This window comes from Haliotis rubra, unplaced genomic scaffold, assembly GCF_003918875.1.
Source record: "Haliotis rubra isolate DU_JTF1 unplaced genomic scaffold, ASM391887v1 Scf299, whole genome shotgun sequence".
NCBI classification, from domain to species: Eukaryota; Metazoa; Mollusca; class Gastropoda; order Lepetellida; family Haliotidae; genus Haliotis; species Haliotis rubra.
In genome coordinates, this window is record NW_025766967.1 from 1,137,151 (window position 1) to 1,149,265 (window position 12,115).

The following is a 12,115-nucleotide window of genomic DNA, read 5'->3' on the forward strand; positions in this document are numbered from 1 at the left end:
CTGACTATGCCATTCCTGGAGTCCAGTGTCCTGTGAGATATTATATCTAGTTCTGTCATATTAACCAACATACGATCTCTGACTATACCCTTCCTGGAGTCCATTGTTCTATGAGCAAAGACTGAAACTGGTATTCCGATTCTGTTGACATTAGTCTGTTGACTTGCTGTTTTCCATTACATTTAAACAAATGGGAGCCTAAACGTAAGCGTTTAATGTTTTTAACTTCGCTTACAATGCAACATATGCCCATAGAAATTACAAAAGGGATCCGCTTGAGTGATGTCTTGTCTATAGTCTTACAGGGAAACGTTGCCAATATTCTATAGATTTGGATGGATGTCGATTATAACAAGTGTCGAGAGGACATTTAGTTTCGTAATCCATGTTTTTGGTATAATGTTTCATTCATCATCCCCACACACCATTGAGTATCGTACAGCGGCTTGCAGCACACCTGGGGCCGTATTAATAAAGATTCTAAGAATTTTCTTAGAAACAATCTAAGGAATCCTAAAAATCACACTTAGATAAAAAACGTTCTTCTTAGGAGTGTATCAAAAAACAGCTTAGAGTAACTTTTAGCTAAGTCTAAGTCTGACAGACAACTCTTAGAAAATTCTTAAGTGTTGTAACAAAGGACTGAATAACTATTTATAGTAACAATAGAACTCTTGTTTTATCACGTGATAGTCATGTGATCTCACAATCACCTGTCGGGTGAAATGAGGTAACTTTACACTTTTTTCTCAGTGTACACTCACATTATATGTCCGAATCTTTCATATATCATAAATATAAAATGGATATGGAAATAGAAAAAACACAACTCAACATATAAAGTACATGGAATATATAATATAAAGTACATTTTCAATGGTATTATCACTTTCAATTTCCATCGTACTTTCATATATGTTTCTTACAAACAGATAACTGTAATACCGTGAGAGAGCGCGGAATCCCCACAGACCTGGGGAAACCCCTAGCATTATTTATAGCCAACTAATGGCGTCACGTAAAGCGACAAACGGCCCAGTTGGAGTGGAGTAAAATGTAGGAATTCCGCTTCCGTTTATGTGGCGTGTTTGTTTACCCTGGATACAAGATGCTGATTCCACTGTATCTACGAATAAGGAAGTCAATATATTTGAGGTAAGTGTACTGTATAGGCTATAAATATTGAACTATATACTAATTAGTTTGTTTTATGTGAGAAGTGGTTGCATGCGCTGATTGAATCAGACGATATTGTTTGGCAAGATTGTAAACAAAATGTCTACGAGTACTGTCACTGAAACTGAAGTTATGTCATACGAAAGGGACCTCAGATATGAGAAAACCAAATTGGTCAGCAGATGAAAATTTATTACTTGTACAATTGATAGAAGAACATAAGAGTGTTTTGAGAGGGAAATTCTCTCAAAAGGTATCAGTGAGTACAAAGAAATCTGCATGGCAGGCGATTGCCACCCAACTGTCAGTGGCCTTTCCTCACGTCGTCAGAACGCCTGACGAATGTGAAAAAAAGTGGTACAACATTCTATCAAAATCTCGCCAGCAAATTGTTTCATATAATCGACAAATCACTGGAACAGGTTCCGGTAAAATTCCAGCATTGAAACTAAATTGTACCCTAACAAACAATGACGATATCAATGTGACAATGTTTTTATAGATGAAAATGAAATGAAAAATGTTTCTATTTCATAACTAGATCAAGCAGTATTATCAGGGTTGATGATGAGGATAACACACATAATTTTTTTATTTGATCCAAGGCCTATGATTGCTTCTGCAGGAATTAATTGTTTCCAGTTAACATATGTATAAAATGCAGAATAAATATTGGAAAATGCAACGCTCAGAAATATGTTCATTGATTTTCATCGCATCATTATATTTTGTGCCATTTACATGTACATGCCATTCGATGAAGCAACTTTTCAAAACAAACAAAAAAGGACTAACAACAAAAAATTTAAACATAATCTGTACAATAAGCAGAATATATAAATAATAACATAATATCTAATCAATGAAAATGCAAAGGGATAATAAGTTAATTATATTATTTGAATGACAACATTTCTCTATCATTAGTTTAAAAGTGTGATGTACAGATACGGAATCAGAAATATTTAGTCAGTGATAAAATGATGTCAAATGTTTATATTTTAATGTTTTAATTATTATATGTTATTTTTAATCATATATTTACAGGGGGTGGTCGAAATACTGCCAAACTTTCAGCTGTAGCTCAGACAGTCCACGACATCCTGGGTGAAACAAATGTTTCCATTTCTGGACTGGAGGAAGGCATTGACACCTCCTTTCTCCAAGTCATTGATATGACAAGGTAAAATTGCAATTGAAATTGCAAATACATAATTATATAACCAAACATTATTAAAATAATTAGTACCATTTATGCTAAATGTGTGAAGTTGTTCTCCTTTTGGGTTTTTATAAGAAATATCTACATGTATCTTGTTAGAAAATAGATATTAGCAGGGATGAACGTATCACACACAGGATGAACAGTTGCTGGTGTGTGGAGGACAGGTATTGATGATTAGTCAATATTCAGTATATCGAGTATTTGACACCCTGAAACATTTTATATCGTAATCAGTTTACATAATCAACATGGATACATACAAATAAAAACATCACAATAATATAAAAAAATATTCAACAGCATTGTATCTTACAGTATAATAACATGTGCACTCATTATTTCTACTCTTTATATATACAGTTCACTGGATAAAGAGAGCCTGTTTGCAGCAATGCCTCCAGTGCAGACAGTGCAGACGGCGCAGCCCACATACAGTATGCACATGCAGGACTTCCAGCCTGTACAAAATCCACCACTGCCTTGCCCAGATCAGGATAGGGACCATCAGGCCAGGAAGCGCCAGCTGGAGCTTGATGCCCTAGAAGCTCAGCTGCACTGAAGATCACAAAAATTAAAAATGAACTTTAAGCATGATATGTAGAAATTTCCATCAGATAAATGGACTCAAACATATTAATTATTGCTTAAGAAAACTTCCTTTGGCTTTTAGTATGGTAAGAAAATGTAAACAAAAAATACATTATGACTAACGATAATGAAAAGAGTACTTACCTACATGCTTATATCATTAACATTTGTATCAATTCTATCAATTATGTGTTCATGACTTTTCACAATAAAAGCATTACCAATTATTAAGTTTTGGATGACATTTTTTCATAGGGCCTACGTCATTTTCAAAATACCCATTATTTGTCACCAGATGTTTACATGTACATAGGTATGCGTAGATATACAGTATTGTTTCATATTGCATATGAAACATGGCTTGAGCAGGTTTGACTGCATCTGGTAGCATGCAAGATATAAGTCATTTTCACATTACCCATTATTTTCCAGCAGGTGTTTACAAGTACATAGCTATGTGTAGACTCATAATATTGTTCATGTTGTACATGAAAAACGGCTATTTTCTGGTGTTAAATCAATGTATCCTTCACCAAACTTTCCTAACCAGGTGCTCTTTCCATGCTTTGCTTGATTGGGTACAATCACATAATAAATATAGAACAATCTCAGGCACCTATTTACAAGATGAACACACAGATGAATCAATGTATCCAATCTTATGCAAGTGATTATTAGTTGTCAAAATATTCTGAATTATCTTGTATTGAAACCAGTTTAGATTAACATTTTGAGTACATCGATTAGCCATCAAATTAATATTTTACAATTTATTCTGTTGGAAGTCTCAAACAAATATTTCTTCCCATTTTTATTAGCCATTTGTAACATAGTGTTTTGTGAAACTGTTTACTACAAGTTATTTTGGAGATACTTGGATTATGGGTCCTTGATTGCATTGCTCATACCTATGCCAGTTTAGAAAATGTTTTCATGATCTTAATATGCGTTGTAACAATGTTTTAATGATCATAATATCAAAATTGTATGCCATTTTTGACAGTGTGCCTGATTAGACAGGTGCTGATGTTGGCTGGTTTCACTGTAGTACAAGGTAAATTAGGGCAGGCAATTATGTTTTCCACATGTTTAAAAGTGAAATTTCTCCTTATATTATATTCAATCAAAACATTGTTGTTGTGCCAAAGTGATTGATGTATGACCTCTGTACTATGAGTCTCATTCTGAGCAAATTGTTACATATTCAGACCATAACTCCACAACATCCATCCATAATCTATTTCAAACAGTGGGTAAGATATATTTGTTATAAAAACCATCCGCAATCCACAGGATTACATAGTGAAGCCTTTTCTATACATGTAGATTTGTCTCACAGCAGTCGTGTAATCCATGCAAGTTTTGGGGATTTTATAATATTTTCTACCTTTTGGAATACTAAAGCCTCCATTTTCATACTTCATCTTCTTAGATTTACACTATCTTAATTAAATTTTGAATACATATGGAGCAACTACTGAACTGCTACTATTTGATTTTCATAAATGGTTAAAAGTAAATTATATTGTTGATGCTTTTTTGAAAATTTCTTTTGTCATTAACTTGTATTTATTTATCTGTTGTCTGTTGAATTGAACACAATAAAATTGGTTGTTCAAGTTAAATACTTTCTTTCTCATTGCATATAAGATTATACCTTTCAATTTAGAAGTGAGTGTTTACAAACTGCTGTCTGTACCGGAGACCATTCCCAGCTGGTTGGACGATTGGCAAGTTGAAGCCATTGTTGCCTGGTAGTGGAGGATTCCCTGGAGGCAGGCCAATGTTTCTGTCTTTGCAGATGTTTTGCAGCATATCACAAACTGTTATAACCTGTTAATGTGTTATATTACATTTGATATAGGGTCTTAGATTCTGAGGTACATTGTAAGGAATAAAAAAAATGCCTCTCTATTTTGAATTACCATTAGAATTAATTCTGTAGTTTTGGAAATAACTCAATCTCATTACATACATTTCACAGTCACCTTTGTGTAACAATACATGAAAGCATTTCCATAATAAATGATGATTCAAATAATTTCATATGATTAACAATATCACAATTTCATCAATAACAATGGAGGTAAGACATTGAATTTACAAACCTTTGCCGCCTTTTTGGGTTTGAGACGAATTTCACCATGAAGACGTGAAATCTTTTCATCTGTCCTATGCCGCGTTCCACTACACATCTAGTTGCTTTGTGTGCACTGCAATATTTCATATTACTTATAGAAATGTAGAAAAATCTGTGATATCATTTGTTGTTAATATAGTAAAAAAACTACATTTGCGGGGAGGCTATATTTGATGTCAAACAAATTTTGTGTGTATATTTTTGAATAATATGATTATTCAAATAGGTCAAATATTAAAGGTATAAACAAAATAAGAAACATACCTACATTAATATATCAAAATAAAATTAATGAATGATAATCATTCACAAAGTAAATATTTTCAAGGGTTTTGAATTATTCTACACTTAAATAAACATCACAGTAATGTAGAGGTCTAGGAGTCTCAGACTTAAAATTGTTTAACTATATTATTATAATATTATTTACTATATACATGATAATTATATATATACTTGCATTGTTTTTATAAGGATTTGTTACGTTCCAGTATAATACAATGTATTTAGGTATCCCGTATGCCAAGGGAAGTCACTCTCATTCTTCATGTTACAAGTTTTCATAATATTTACCTGTTGTATCTTGTCTGTTGTCCAGCCTGTGGGTGAATAAATGGTGTCAAAAGCCACCTGCGACACGGGTAACCACTGTCTCCAAGCAAATGGCAACCATTAGGTATGATTCCATTTTCAAACAATAATCTCACACCACTTTCGTTCAGGATACGTGCGTCATGTGTAGCACCCGGCCATTTCGCAACTATGTCGGAGATTCTGTCGTCGGAATCAAAAACCACCTGAACATTCAACGAATGGAAGTTCTTCCTGTTAACATATTCATTCTCATGCTCGGTTGGTGCAATTATCTTCACATGGGTGCCGTCTATAACCCCTACGACACCCGGGAATCCACCAATGGCATGAAACTGGCGTTGATGGCGTTGTATTTCTTGACGATTTATAGGCATTCTTATGAAACGGCCAATAAGTTGTGGTTTACAAAAGCATTTAAAGTCTCTGTGATGACATTGCTAACTGAGGGTTGACTTATTCCAAAGTCATCTCCGTTGCAAAGTTGCATTTTTCCTGTGGCAAGGTACCGAAGGGTAATTGCAACTTTGCTATCAGCGTCTATCGCCATATTCCGCTTGGTTGGCGACGTTAGCTCATTTCTCACCAAATCGGTCACAAACCTCATGCCACCACTGTCCAGGCGGTACCGAGATATCAATTCAGTATCATTATATTCATTAAATACATCTTTTCGTGGTCGAAAAACTCTCAGGTGGTGACGCTGAGCAGCCATCTTTTCTCAGGTAAGAAAATTCTAAACTTGCTAGGAGTACATGCTGAGGACTCCTAACATTTTGTAAAGTTAAGAGTAATTCTAAGAGTAAAATCACTTTATTAATATGACTTAAGAAAAATCTTACATTTAAGATTAAAAATTGATTCATTCTTAGAATTAACCAGAGTTAAGAATTATTTTTCACTCTTAGAATCTTTACTTATATTTTCTACAAAAGTGTATAAAATTTGTTTTTGACTTAGAAAATTTAAAGCCGTTTTCAAGACACCATTTATATATTTTGTTTAAACATAATTTCAGTTGCCGTTCAATAGTATGCATATTTTTACCACGACAGGAAACATTAAAATCATCCACAAATAACGATCCATCAACTGAATCGTTTTAAACTTTTGATGAACTATTTATCTTGATACTAAAGAGTGTGACAGGCAAACTACTGCCTTGTGGGACACCCTGAACCTGATTGTAATGATCAGACAGGGTAGAACCTACGCGGACTTGAAATTGTCTGTCCTTTAAAAAGTTGGCTATAAATTGAGGCAAACGGCCTCGCAATCCGAAGCCATGTAAATCTTTTAAAATGCCATATTTCCATGTAGTGTCATGTGCCTTTTCAAGATGAAAAAAAGACACAGCGTGTTGTTTATTAATTAGAGCGCTTTTAACAAATGAATCCAAACGCACTAATTGATCGACAGTACTTCTGTTTTTACGGAAACCACATTGTATATCTGTTATAAGGTTATTTGTTACCAAATACCAAACACGTCAATTATTAATCATGCGTTCAATGGTTTTGCAAACACAGCTAGTTAGTGAAATAGGTCTATAATTTGACGGATCTGTATGATCACGTCCAGGTTTAGGTATTGGTACGACTATAGCGTCACGCCATGAGTGAGGAAAGTTACCTGATGTCCAAATATCATCCAAAAGGTGTAAGGGGGTCTCTAATCATGATTCTGGTAAGTGCTTCAGAAGCTGATAATGTATGTTATCAGCCCCTGTAGCAGTATCGTGAGCCTGGTCAAGAGCAGTATGAAGCTCATGAAGAGAAAATAGTTCATTGTAATCTTCCCCATTATCTGAATTGAAATTAATAGTTTTCTTTTCCTGTTTTTTTTTCTTCAAATTTTGGAATTGAGGTAAATAATTCGATGAGGAAGAGTGTTTGGCCACAGTTTCTCCAAGTTTATTTGCAATATCATATTTACTAATTAATAATTCGTCTCCATCTTTAAGATGCTTAATGCAACCCTTACCTTTTATTTTCTAGATCATATTCCATACTTTTGATATCGGCGTTCGTGAATTTATTCTTGATACATAATTTCGCCAGGATTGACGCTTATTTTGCGCCGTGCCTTAGCATTTAAAATTTTAAATGTATTCAAATTATGGTCCATAGGATGGCGACGGAAATAATTCTCAGTTTTCTGCCGTGCCTTCCTAGCCTGTTTGCACTCATTGTTGAACCATGGTTTTCGTATGTGTAGAATTGCAGAGGATTTGGGGATACACTCATCAGCAATGTTAATTAGCTCATCTGAGAAATCCTTTATAGGATTAGTACATTCTATAAAAAGTTCAGGTTTAAGTCTGCTACAACACAAAGCTTGATACAAAGCCCAGTTAGCCTTTTTAAAGTACCATCTTGAAAATGGGGTAATATCAGATGGGTTCACAGGTTTTAGTATAGTAGAAAAATGCCCACTTCCACAGAGGTCATCGTGGACTGACCATTCAAATTCATTTAGTAATTCTGAATTCGTGATTGGTAAGTCGAGAGCAGAATAGGTTCCTGTACCAGGGTGTAAATACGTGTTGGAACCATCATTATAAATACAAAAATCATTATCGGAACAAAACTCCTCCAGTAGTTTACTTTTAGCGTTTGTATTTACACTACCCCAGAGTGGGTTGTGCCCATTTAAATCTCCCATAATAATACAGGGCTTCGGGAGTTGGTCATATAGAGCTTGAAGATCAGTTTTGTGAAACGTTGAAGACGGAGAGATATATACAGAACACAATGTAAACGCAACATGTAAAGTAATTCGCACTGCAACAGCCTGCAGATCAGTAGTTAGTGAAACTGGGCTATGGATAACGTTCTGTTTGACTAAGATGGAAGATCCTCCGGTGGCCCTGTCACCCGGAGGTGAAAAACAATGATATGCGTTGAAAGAACGCAGGACAAAATCATCTGTCTGTTTTAAATAAGTCTCCTGCAAACAGAATGCTGATGGTGTTAAATCCTGGACTAAAAGCTGCAATTCCACTGTATGATATTATTCTGATAACCTATCTTTTAGGGGGATTTATTGGGGATCTACCCCGCACTTTTTTGGTGGGCGACAAGCTGTGTGCCCTAGACCGGACGTTTTCTGACACGTCCATATCCTCAAGAGATCCATATTTGTTGAACAGTTGAATTGTATTTTCTGACCCTTTAGGGGCTCTGCCACTTAGCTTTTTCAAGGAATCTGGCTTTTTACCTTTGGTTTTAGCAATTTGTTGAGACCTTACTGTTGACTGTGAGGATTGTTCATAATCAGAGTCTCTGATTGGATTCGGGAAGTACTAGGAAGTGGTTATGCTGTTTGAGTAGATATGACAGGTGCGATAGGTTGAGGAGAATCTGTTTTCACCCATGTTAAGTTAGTCTGACAACTCGCAGATGATTTGGTTACTGCAGAGGTGACTGCAGATGGTGTTGCTGACGTTCTGGCAATGGAAGCATAGCTTTGTGTTTGTTCTGAGCTTTGGACCAGTTTCTTTGCGTCTGCAAAACTAATATTATCGGTGAATTTTATTCTATTGATAGCCAATTGCTCTTTCCAAACAGGACAGTCTTTAGAGAAAGATGGGTGTTCCCCTTTGCAGTTAGTGCATGTTTTGACATTACTGTCACAATCTTCTGTTGTGTGTGTCTTTTCACCGCAGTGAGCACACACAACAGACAATGTGCAAGTATTTACGCCATGGCCGAACTTTTGGCATTTGAAACACCGAAGTGGATTTGGAATGTACGTGTCCACTCTGATATTACAGTACCCAGCCTTAAGTGATTTGGGAGCAGTAGGTGAAGAGAAGGAAAAAAGATAGGTTTTAGTTTTAATGGTTGTGTTGTTTTTACGGGTTGAAAAACGTTTGACATATAGGACACCCTGATCCCTCATCTCAGAAACTATATCAAGCTCAGACATGTCTGCAAGCAAGCGATTGCGGTCTCGCACGATTCCCTTGCTCGTGTTCAGAGTTTTATGGGCTGTGATGGTAACTGGAATGCCAACAAAAGTATCTATGTTCAACAAGTTGGTTGACTGTTGTCTTTTGCTGCACTCAACCAACAGCGCACCAGAACGCAATCTTTTAATGCTTTTAACATCACCGGCAATGCCTTGAATACCCTTAGACACAGCAAAATGGTTTAACTTCAGTGGTGTGTCATCTTTTGTTTCAATAACAACAAAACGTGGCCAGTAATCAATTTGTTTGGCCAGTCTGAAGTCGTTTTTCCGGAGGATCATTTTCAACAGGACGTTTGCTCTTTTAAGTGGGGGTTTCGTAAGCCATGTTGAGTTTTTTAAATTTCATCATCCGAGCTCCCCACCCACCACGGAGTATCACAAGGGCAATGCTAAAAACAAATGGGTCTCTGACTTGCAGCACCAAGGATACTCGGATGATATACTCAAGCAGAAAAACTAAAAGATTAATTTTTCCACCAGATTGGCCCATGAGCCACCGCCTTCTGGGCATAAGACTCTAGGCAAAGTTCATAATATACATATTACAAAGTCAAATGCTGTTCAATAACAAAGGGTGCCAAGACCAAAATGTAAACAAATCCAAATAAAATTTTGTGCAGTTACGTAAAGGCCATGCACAGGGCTTGGCCTGACCAGCCGATTGATAAAACCGGGCCTGTTCTACCACACGTCTAGGTGAAGTATGGGCCGAAGTGGTGTGTTGGGCAAAGGAACGCTGTTCCTGGAACCAGTGCCCTCAACCACCAGAATCCCGTCCTCCACCGACACAGGGGCGCAACCCACGGCAAACGGGTTGGTGGACCAATTATACCCCCTGGTCCACAACTGGGGGTCGAAGAACGCTTAGCGTTACCAGCACCCACCACAAGGAGGTAGCTCTTCACGGGCAACCCCCCTTTGAGGGTACAGCCACTAACAATCGAAGTTGATAATCTAAACTACCAATTATAAAACCTTATCTATTGACAAAACATATCAAAATCCATTTATCAAATCTATCTCTTTTAAAAAAAACAACGATTAAATGATAATTGACAGTATTAAAAAGGTCCTTTACTGTTTTGATGTTGAAATATTTATCCCTTCTGATGGAGAATTCAACACGGTCAAGCAAGATATGCTTGACAGTGACTCTCTCATCACAAGGGATACAAAACGGAGGATCCCCACCTTTCAATAGATTTACATGAGTATATATTGTGTGGCCAATGCGACATCGTCGCATGATGACCTCTTCAAACCTGGACTGACAACCCAAGTAGGTGTAACCAATATAGGGTTTTACTCCATGTAATTTGTTAATACGTACTTGGGTGTCCCACTTCTTTTCCATCAGATCACGGATGTAGGTTGTAATGCTAGCTTTGTAATCAGAGTATGGAATAAGAAGTGGTGTCACAGATTTGTTGAGTGCTGCCTTGGCAGCAACATCGGCAATTGAAAGTCTATTAATATATTTAAGAGCTGTTAGTATTGCGTTTGGTCCTGCTGTGAAGATAGAGCCATTTTCAAACAATCGAGACGATATTGTTCTGGATCCAATGACAGTGGCACAAGCTACTGCACCACCATCCTTGAACCCATCTCTAAATACGGATTTGTATGTATTATATTTAGTTTTTAATTGATTATAATCTTGCCTATATTGTAATTCATTAGTTTCGGATTATTTAAACGCTGTGAGTGTTAGGTCAACCTGTGGCCTCACCAATTGCCAAGGAGGAGAAGAAAGAAGACGGGAGGAGCTATATTTTGTAGCTGAATGCCAGCAGGAGAAGGAAAGTTTGACTCTTAGTCCCAGAGGCGGAGCAAGAGAAGACTTTTTGTTGTACAGATCCTCATAAAGAGGGTTGAAAACACAGTTGAAAGCAGGGTCAAACTCGTTAGAATATAGTTTGGTAATATATTGTAAGGATAGTTTTATACAGCATTGTGTAAGAGAAGGCTCACCTGCCTCGACATAGAGACTATCAACAGGAGAAGTTCTGAAGGAGCCAAGACAAAGTCTCAAACCTTGGTGATGGACAGAATCAAGGAATTTTAGGTTGCTTTTACAGGCTCCACCATACACGATGGAGCCATAATCAAGTTTCGAGCGGACCAATGATCGATACTGGTGGAGGAGGGTAGTTTGATCCCTTCCCCACTTTGAGTTGGAAAAAACTTTCAACAAATCAAGGGCCTTCAGGCATTTAGCTTTAAGTGATTTAATATGCGGCAAAAAAAGTTAAATGGGAGTCGAAAATCAGACCCAAGAACTTGTCCTCCTTGACAACTTTGATGGGAGTGCCAATTAAAGATAGTTCTGGGTCATTATGTGGCTTATATTTTCTACAAAAGTGTAGACAATTAGTTTTAGACTTGGAAAATTTAAACCCGTTTTCACGACACCTTATATT

General features: G+C 36.6%; 1 protein-coding gene and 1 long non-coding RNA gene across 4 annotated transcripts in view; one reads left to right on the plus strand and one right to left on the minus strand.

The window, feature by feature from the left end:
• LOC124282378 overlaps positions 1-12,115 on the minus strand; it is an 84,202-nt gene that overhangs the window by 6,956 nt on the left and 65,131 nt on the right. The window lies entirely within an intron of this gene.
• On the plus strand, positions 1,063-2,950 carry LOC124282379. Its single transcript, XR_006900139.1, has 3 exons — positions 1,063-1,155; positions 2,224-2,359; positions 2,762-2,950. It is a non-coding gene; the product is annotated as an uncharacterized LOC124282379 (long non-coding RNA).